The following is an 8,637-nucleotide window of genomic DNA, read 5'->3' on the forward strand; positions in this document are numbered from 1 at the left end:
TTGGAAGGGGGGGGGGGTGCAAAAAGATTTAGATAAACATACCCTGGCCTGGCCAAAACAAACACAGTGCAGGAAACAGTTGTGGTCAAAAGTGGAAATCAATTTTCGGACAACAAATTAACCCGAATAATGTCAGTCGTTACATTTGTATATTCTGCTGATCTCTGTCTAATCTCCGATTGCTACATTAACCTCGATATGCTATAGGCCGCTAGAGGGCGCAGAATTATTCGAGTTACCAACAAATGTAAGCGTGCATAACTTTAAGATAGATGGCAATGAATAGCCAATCTGTAAATACGACCACTTAATTTGAACTTTAGAAGATGGCTGTCTCAATTGGCAATTTCCACCTAATAATCAGATGGTTCTTTGAATTACTCCTTTCAAGATTGTCCCCCTAAGATTATGATTTTTGACTTGTTCGTGAAGTGTGCCTTTTATATAGAAAATTATGATCGGTTGGACATATAAATAATCAACAATAGATTAAGGCTAATATATATAAATCAAAATAAAATCTGTTAACACTCCTCACAAATTATTTTACGTATTCAACACACAATTATATGGAAAATATACTATCTGTTGATCCTATAAGCTCCGTTTAAAAATACGTACGAAATAGGAAACAATTTGATGCATATAGATAAGACTACCTTATTAATATTTAGATTATACTTTCAACTGAATAGTCTGGCTTTAGTGTACATTTTTTTTATTTTGAATGTCAGTACACTTAGTCCGTCAATATTTTTTTTTAAAGAAAAGTACATGTATGATTAAGTAAAAGTTGACAGTTTCTTTGATACTGTTGTTTTCTCTCCTTTCTTTCTGAATGAATCAAAGTCCCTGGTATACTTATGAAACTGCTAGCATCTTATAAATAAAGTAAATGCGCCTTGAACTGCACATTGACACTGCTAATTGGTTTTTTTCCTTATCAGTCTGAAAAATCATATTTCGGTACTCTTATCCCAGAATATGTTATGAATGGAAAACTTGTGATGCAGCGACAAGCGTGCTGTAACTGTGATGCTTTAGGATGTCTTCACCTCTCTTCAAAATAACATACTTGTATGTATATATTCATATAGGTTGTACTTTAATAGATATTTACCTGAAAAAATTCTATTACAATTTCATTTAATATGTCGGTACCATTATCCCGGAAATATGTAAAAAGATAAAATATGTATATGCTCCTTTTTGTTTTAGTTTTTTACTTTGTGTGCAAGGTCTCACTGTGACTTTGAAATGATGCAAACTAAAATCTTACTCCTTTGCATTTTTGTTTTGCTTTGCACATGCTGATTTCGTGTCTTTGAAAGATATCACATATCCTATACTTTCTATCAGGATAGTATCTCCGATGTCTAAGTTTTTTTCTAATAATCATATTCTTCTCAAGTTGCCCACATCATATATTTTTTTGAATATTTGTACGTTCTAAACGGGCATTCGAGCAAAAATAATATATTATCATTTACCTCAAACTGTGTTTGCAATACACAGTTAAACGAAATAGCGACTTAACAATGCTATTCTTTTCTTAATTTTACCATTTTCCATATCAGTCTCAAAAATTTAGTCAGTAATTTTACATCATATGTTGGTACTCTTATCTCCAAAATATGAACATGAAGGGAAAATATGAAATGCAGGGAAAACTGGCTAGTAACAGCAATGCTAGTTCATTTTTTTTTTATATAAATAAGGCCGTTAGTTTTCTCGTTTTTGAAGTCCGTACGGTGACCTATAGTTGTTAATGTCTGTTACATTTTGGTCTCTTGTGGACAGTTGTCTCATTGGCAATCATACCACATCTTCTTTTTTTTTATATTTAATGTTATTGTAACATGTTTCCGGGATAAGAGTACCGACATATTATTTAAAAGTACGGGGTTAATTTCGCGGACAGTATAATTTCAATATAAAAATCATTTCACTTTCAAGTCATATACATAAAGCGACGGTGTGTGTACTTATATCTAAATAAAAATCATACAATTCTTTATCTTTTTTAAAAGATTATATCTATATAGAAATGCATACATTTTAAATTATATGTCGATACCCTTATCCCGGAAATATGTCAAAAATAGAAAATATGTATTAATATACTCCTTTTTTTTTATTATTATGCCAGTCCAAATTCAAAACCATTCATTCAAGTCGAAATACCATGCAAAACGTGCCAACTCTGTATTGTTGATAGTTTCTCTGAATCTTTATAATACATTGCAATTGGAATTCGGTGTGAGTAAATGCTCCGTGTTGAAGGCCGAACTTTTACCTATAATTGTTCACTTTTAACACATTGTGACTTGAATGGCAATTTGTCTCATTCGCATTCGTGCCACATCTTCTTTTTTGTTTGTTATTTAAGCAAACAACAACCAATTGGTCATCAAATTTGAATTATAGTTACTTTTTTTTTTATCCCTTGTATTTCATACAAAATAATCAAACCAAAAAATGACACCACTTGTATCAATAAATAAATCTATTTCATAATCATGGATTCAGTTAAAAAAGCTTTATACAACATTTAGAAAACGAAGCTTCGAACCCTCTTCGATTACATTTTTTTCAATTATCAAACTGCATCCAAACCAAACAATGTCTGAAACAATCTCTTTAATACAAGTATACCTTGTTTGATGTTATTGCTGTTGTACGAATTAAGATGAAACAATATGAATGTTTAAATAACATTGTAACAACCTATCATGACATGCTAAAATCTAATAACCTCCAGAGATGTACATTTATATTATTATAAAGATATCTTTTCAATACAATGCAACTTAAAATACCAAAGATAGGAAACTATAACACTGTGTGTCTGTATTTGTAATCTCAAGACGCCGACGAAGCTAATTGATGATTGTAAATATTGCGTTACATTAGGTTCAAAACATCTATTTGACATCTCCAAATTACACCTCTATTTTTAATACTACGTTTATTGATACAAATCTATTCCTCTGGCTCATCTGAATTGTAGTCTTCTTCTTGTTCAGGATTTCTTATCCTAAGTAGATATTGAACAAGATCATAATTACTGTCCTCATTCAAAGTTATTATGCAATTGCTATAGATATTAGACATACATGTGTGATTGAACAACGAAGCCCATCGACGAACATCATTGGTGAGGTATACACGAGATATTATGGTCGGGTTGTTGTCTACCTCGACACATTCCCCATTTCCATTTTTAATTTAATTTTGCATACACATAGGCGTTGAAAAAATATATATTATCAGTCACATTGATTTCCAATATGAAGTACAATAATAGGGGATAAAAAGTATCTTCAGAGAAAACAAAAGACTAGATTTTCGTTCGAAGTGTGCCGAAAATTTAACAATTTGATATTTAAATATACAAACCATTCAAATGCGAACTTTTGCTAATGTTTGATTTCAGAAGGAGCAGCAATAAAACGATTGTATGTCAGGAATTGAAACATTAAATATCTTTTTTTAAAAGTAGACAACTTTGGGATATATTATGATTTTTCTATTATAGCATTTACATAATAATTTAAAAACTGAGTTTATGAATTAAGATTTCAAACTACTACAGAAAATTAAGTATTACTAAGTAACCTTGCAGATGATTTTGCTAAACATTTACAGGAATGCATATTTAACACTGCGATGTCAATATAGTATTTAAGATTATATAAGTACACAGAATTTAAACTTGACACCTGTTAGATTTTTTTTCGGAACGCATAGAGTGTATTTATATAATAGTTTTAATCGTAACTATGATAACCTATTGAAGAAAGTTAAAATGTTTGAAACACGATGCTAAGTTACAAGGTCGTTAATGGCTCTCCATTCACTTTATTTATTTGAATGCTTATTAGTAATGACTGGTTGTTGACAGATTTATTAATTTTGTAATGGTAGGTTCAGTTGCATATACTGCTTATTTCGATACATTAAAACACACAAAGGGGGGTTAGAGCGGTGGTACCTGTATAGCTTAGCTCAAAATTGTTTTGTAAACACTGTTAGTGTATTAAATATACTATTAAATTATTTGATTTTTATTCTAGGAAAATACGAAAGTCCATATATACCAAAATACACATTTAAATGAGAAAACACGTTTTTAAGTAAACAAAATCCGTCGTTTTTGTAAACTTAAATTGTAGAGTTATTGAGAAAGGAAAAAATAAATGATATACTAGTATGAGCTTACCAGGAGTAAGTTCATTTAAATACGAACACGCCTAAACCAATCGATCTGCTATTTTTCTTTTATGTATTATATGTATACACTGTGTATCCTCTAAATAATGATCAATAATATTATAAAATCACTAAATAAAACTTAAAATTGTGATAATGTTTGTGTTGCTGTACAGGATTTGAGGCTGTACTCTCCGATTGATTAATTGCTGTTTAATCACCGGCAAAATTGAAATATCGAGTTGAAGGTATTGTATCTACTCCTATTCTCCTATCCACAAAGAATAAAGTTTTAAGTTACACATATTTCAAATGTTCAACCCCCCCCCCCCTTTTTACACCCTCGCAAAATAAAATGATCGTCCCATTGTCATATAATGTAAGAGTTTGATGTTAAAAATAATAGATTGAATGAGTTATTAGATTTATTAGAACATTAACCTATCTAAACTTATCACTTTTTCTTCCTCGACAAACCATAAAGGTTTTTTTCTTGGACCCTCACAATATATTTTCGGTATTTGAGAACATGTCAATATAATCAAATAGTATAAGTTGGTACAATGGTTGGAGCGTTATAAGTTACAAACATGTATCTTGTTTATCTCTAATCATTTGGATTTAATTATTTTGACACGAGTGAATTTTATTTGTCAAAACGATATCGGCATTTACTTGCACTATGATGATTAATAGATCTGAAATGTGTGTGCAAGGTTTTTATCAATTAAAAAATATTCACAAATAATTGATACATACCTTTTCTTTTTCATCTCTGTGAGAGTTGACACTTTTCATCAGAAGAAATAATAAAAACAGCATCAATTTTGTTGAAAACTTCATCTTGATATAATTACGGATTTCGGAAATAGCACGAACTAGAGCTGGTTCCTATTTCAAGTTTTCTAAGGGGATAACAGATACACGGGAGACATTATCTTAGATATCGGCAGCTATGATTCCTATTTCGGTATAATCTAAATGAATTTGTAACAATATTAATAGTCAATGCATAACAAATACAATTCATCAATATAACTTACGATCTCAAGTAAAAGAACCGCTTGTTCATACTTTAAATATATTTATTTGGAAAAAATGAAATTTCCAGGATAAGAGTATTTCGTAAGAGTATATTATCGGGCTAAAAGTAATTCCTGGATAAGTGTATAACATTCGTCGTCTAAGATTCATTGTATTAGATACAAGAGATCACATAATGACTTCAATAATAAGCAAACCCTTTACCGTATGGGTAACATGTTGATATATTGATTGATTGTAAACATATATCGATATGACATCTGAAGACCGAAGATGGTCGTATTACCCAGTACATGCAGTATGAGCATCAATTTATGAAAATAATTGAACCGTTAGATATGTGCAATAGTATATTGACGATGAATACAAATAGTTTTGTTGGCCGAATCAGTCATCAAAACCGTTCTTTCTGATCTGTCAGTGGTTCACTTTTCATTTTTTTTCGTCGCCAAAATCGGACATAAACATATTTCAGTCGTATCAAAATAGATATAAAAATTGTGTGTTATTAATTTTCTGACGAAAACATTCTACAGACTTTCATTTCTGGTGAAGTTTAAATTCCCCGAGGGTATCACCAGCCTAGTAGTCAGCACCTCTATGCTGACATTGATTATCATTGATATGGTCATATTTATAAATTTTAAACTGTCTACAAAAATTTGAATTTTTGGAATACCAAGGCTTTTCTAACTCAAAGTACTAGTACATATTAAATCACTGACATAAAACCATTGTCATTGATTTTAACACAATCATGTCGTAACCGTAATGTCATGTTATGGTCTATATTTAAACTATTCAACAAAACATTACTTTCGTTTCTGCATTGCATTTTATGTGCTTAACCTGATTGCTTGTGAATAAACCGAAAAAGTAAATGTAAGTATAGCTTGTATATCAAAGTACATTCATTATAGTTTATATCCAAGAAATATTCATATGTTGACGATTTACAATATACTTATGTATTGGGTTATACTTTATATTTTGATTCGGATAATGAAAGTTCATTTTAAAAAGAGCCAAGTAGACTTTCCAGTACCGCTTGAAGAAAAAAGGCGTTCTAAATAAAATGATTGGGTATAAGTTAGTAAATTACAACTTTATTCTCACTTAAAATGTATCATATTAGTGATATCTAATAAGAGACTTTTCTATATCAATTTTGTTTAAACCCTCTCCCATCATACAAACTCAAAAAAGATAACTCTTATTCTATGTTGGACAATTCGAATTCAACGAATGGTTATATACATGGTGTTTAACCTATGATCGATTGTTTCTTGCAGAGAAAGCGACCCAATCAAACTCCATCCTTGGCAGTCCCCGTGACTGTATCTACATATTATAACTATTTGCCATGAATTTACCATTTTGCCGTAGTCATGGTATTTTTTAACAATTCCAATAAAAGAAAATTCACAGCCTGATTTATGATAAAAGATAACAACGATCACATAATGCAACCAACGATAACCACTGAATCAAAGTATCGAGACACATGACCGTCATAATGAGAACACAGCGAGATCATACTCGTCTATGATAGCTTAATTCTACCCAACCCTGTGCAACACAATTCAAGGACAAACTATGAAAATCAGATCGACATAGTTTCACTTCTTAGACCGACACGAAAGACAACAAATAGCTAATTTGAACATAGAGAGACAAAAAAAAAAACCAAGCTAACAGTTCTTGCAGTTTCTGAACATATATCTTAAAGATACAAGGCTTATCATTTTGAAATCCAGACACTCGGTCCTTGTATATCGAAATTCCTCTGTGGCGTTAGAATAAAATAAGTTTGAAGTTCCAATTGAATAAGGAAGCGAAGAGCATAACTAACTAAAATGCCAAGAAAAATGTGCAATATACGAATAGCGCGCAATATATGTCTGTAGAAAGAAAAACCAGAGTGTCTCGAAAATATCAACATTTTATAATAATTTTTTTTTTAAATTATCACATCAATATTGTTTTATGTCAACACTAGTACTTAAGTACTTAAGTGCTGAATACTATGCTTGTGATACACTCGGGGACCAAACGTCGACCTGTAATGACTTCAACCAATTGGTGGTTAAAATCATCATATATATCAGGGTTATAATTTGGTTCAATACACACTGTTTCGTTTACAGAAGACTCGTTAGTGGCGCTCGAATCGAAATAATTGCAATACTACATCAAATACCAAAAACTTTTCCAATGTAAAAAACCAAAACAATGTGTATGTTCACCAGGACTAACGTATCAACGGCTTTAGTTCGTTGTATTGAACACCCATTGGTGGCCTTCGGCTGTTTTCCTGTCGTTGGTCGGGTAGTTTAGTTGTCTCTTTGACACATTCCCTATTTCCATTCTTAATTTTATTTAGTAAATACATGAGAAAGGAAATGGGGAATGTGTCAATGCGACAACAACCCGACCATAGAGCAGACAACAGCCGAAGGCCATCAATAAGTCTTCAATGTAGCGGACAACTCCAGCATCCGTAGGTGTCCTTCAGCTGCATGGCCCCTTAAAACACATGTACACTAGTACAGTGATAATGGACGTGATACTAAATTCCGAATTATACACAAGAAACTAAAATTAAAAATCATACAGGACTAACAAAGGCCAGTGGCTCCTGACTTGGAACAGGCGCAAAATTTCGGCGGGGTTAAACATGTTTATGATCTCAACCCTCCCCTATACCTCTAGCCAATGTAGAAAAGTAATCGCATAACAATACGTACATTAAAATTCAGTTCAAGAGAAGTCCGAGTCCGATGTCAGAAGTTGTAACAAAAGAAAATAAATAAAATGACAATAATACATAAATAACAACAGACTACTAGCAGTTAACTGACATGCCAGCTCCAGACCTCAATTATACTGATTGAAAGATTATGTCTTCATCATATGAGTATCAGTCACAATTCCTCCCGTTAGGGGTTTAGTATCATACTATCATAACATATATAAGAAGAACATAACCCGTGTCATGCCAACAACTGTTTTTTAATTGAATATGTTTTGTTCCGATGCAACGACCCTATAAGTGAATCAATATTAAAGCCAAAATATGCAATCTTTAATGACCTGACAACGGTATCGTAACTATATCCGGTGTATATTTACGTCGTAAACAGTCGTTTATAATTAAATTATAATCGTGTGTCAAAAACTGTCAAAAATATATTTTAGGTATTAGAACGTGATGTGAACATATCATTCTAAAATTCGTGACGTGTTTCTGACACTACGTTCATAATTTTCGCTTTAGAAACATAAGTAGCGATGGAAGATGATGATTTACTCTTCAAAACAACTGGTACGAGTACACAGTTATTTCGTAGTGCATTTCCTTTAGACAATAAATGGAAATAA

Source organism: Mytilus galloprovincialis, chromosome 5 (assembly GCF_965363235.1).
Source record: "Mytilus galloprovincialis chromosome 5, xbMytGall1.hap1.1, whole genome shotgun sequence".
In the NCBI taxonomy this organism is placed as follows: Eukaryota; Metazoa; Mollusca; class Bivalvia; order Mytilida; family Mytilidae; genus Mytilus; species Mytilus galloprovincialis.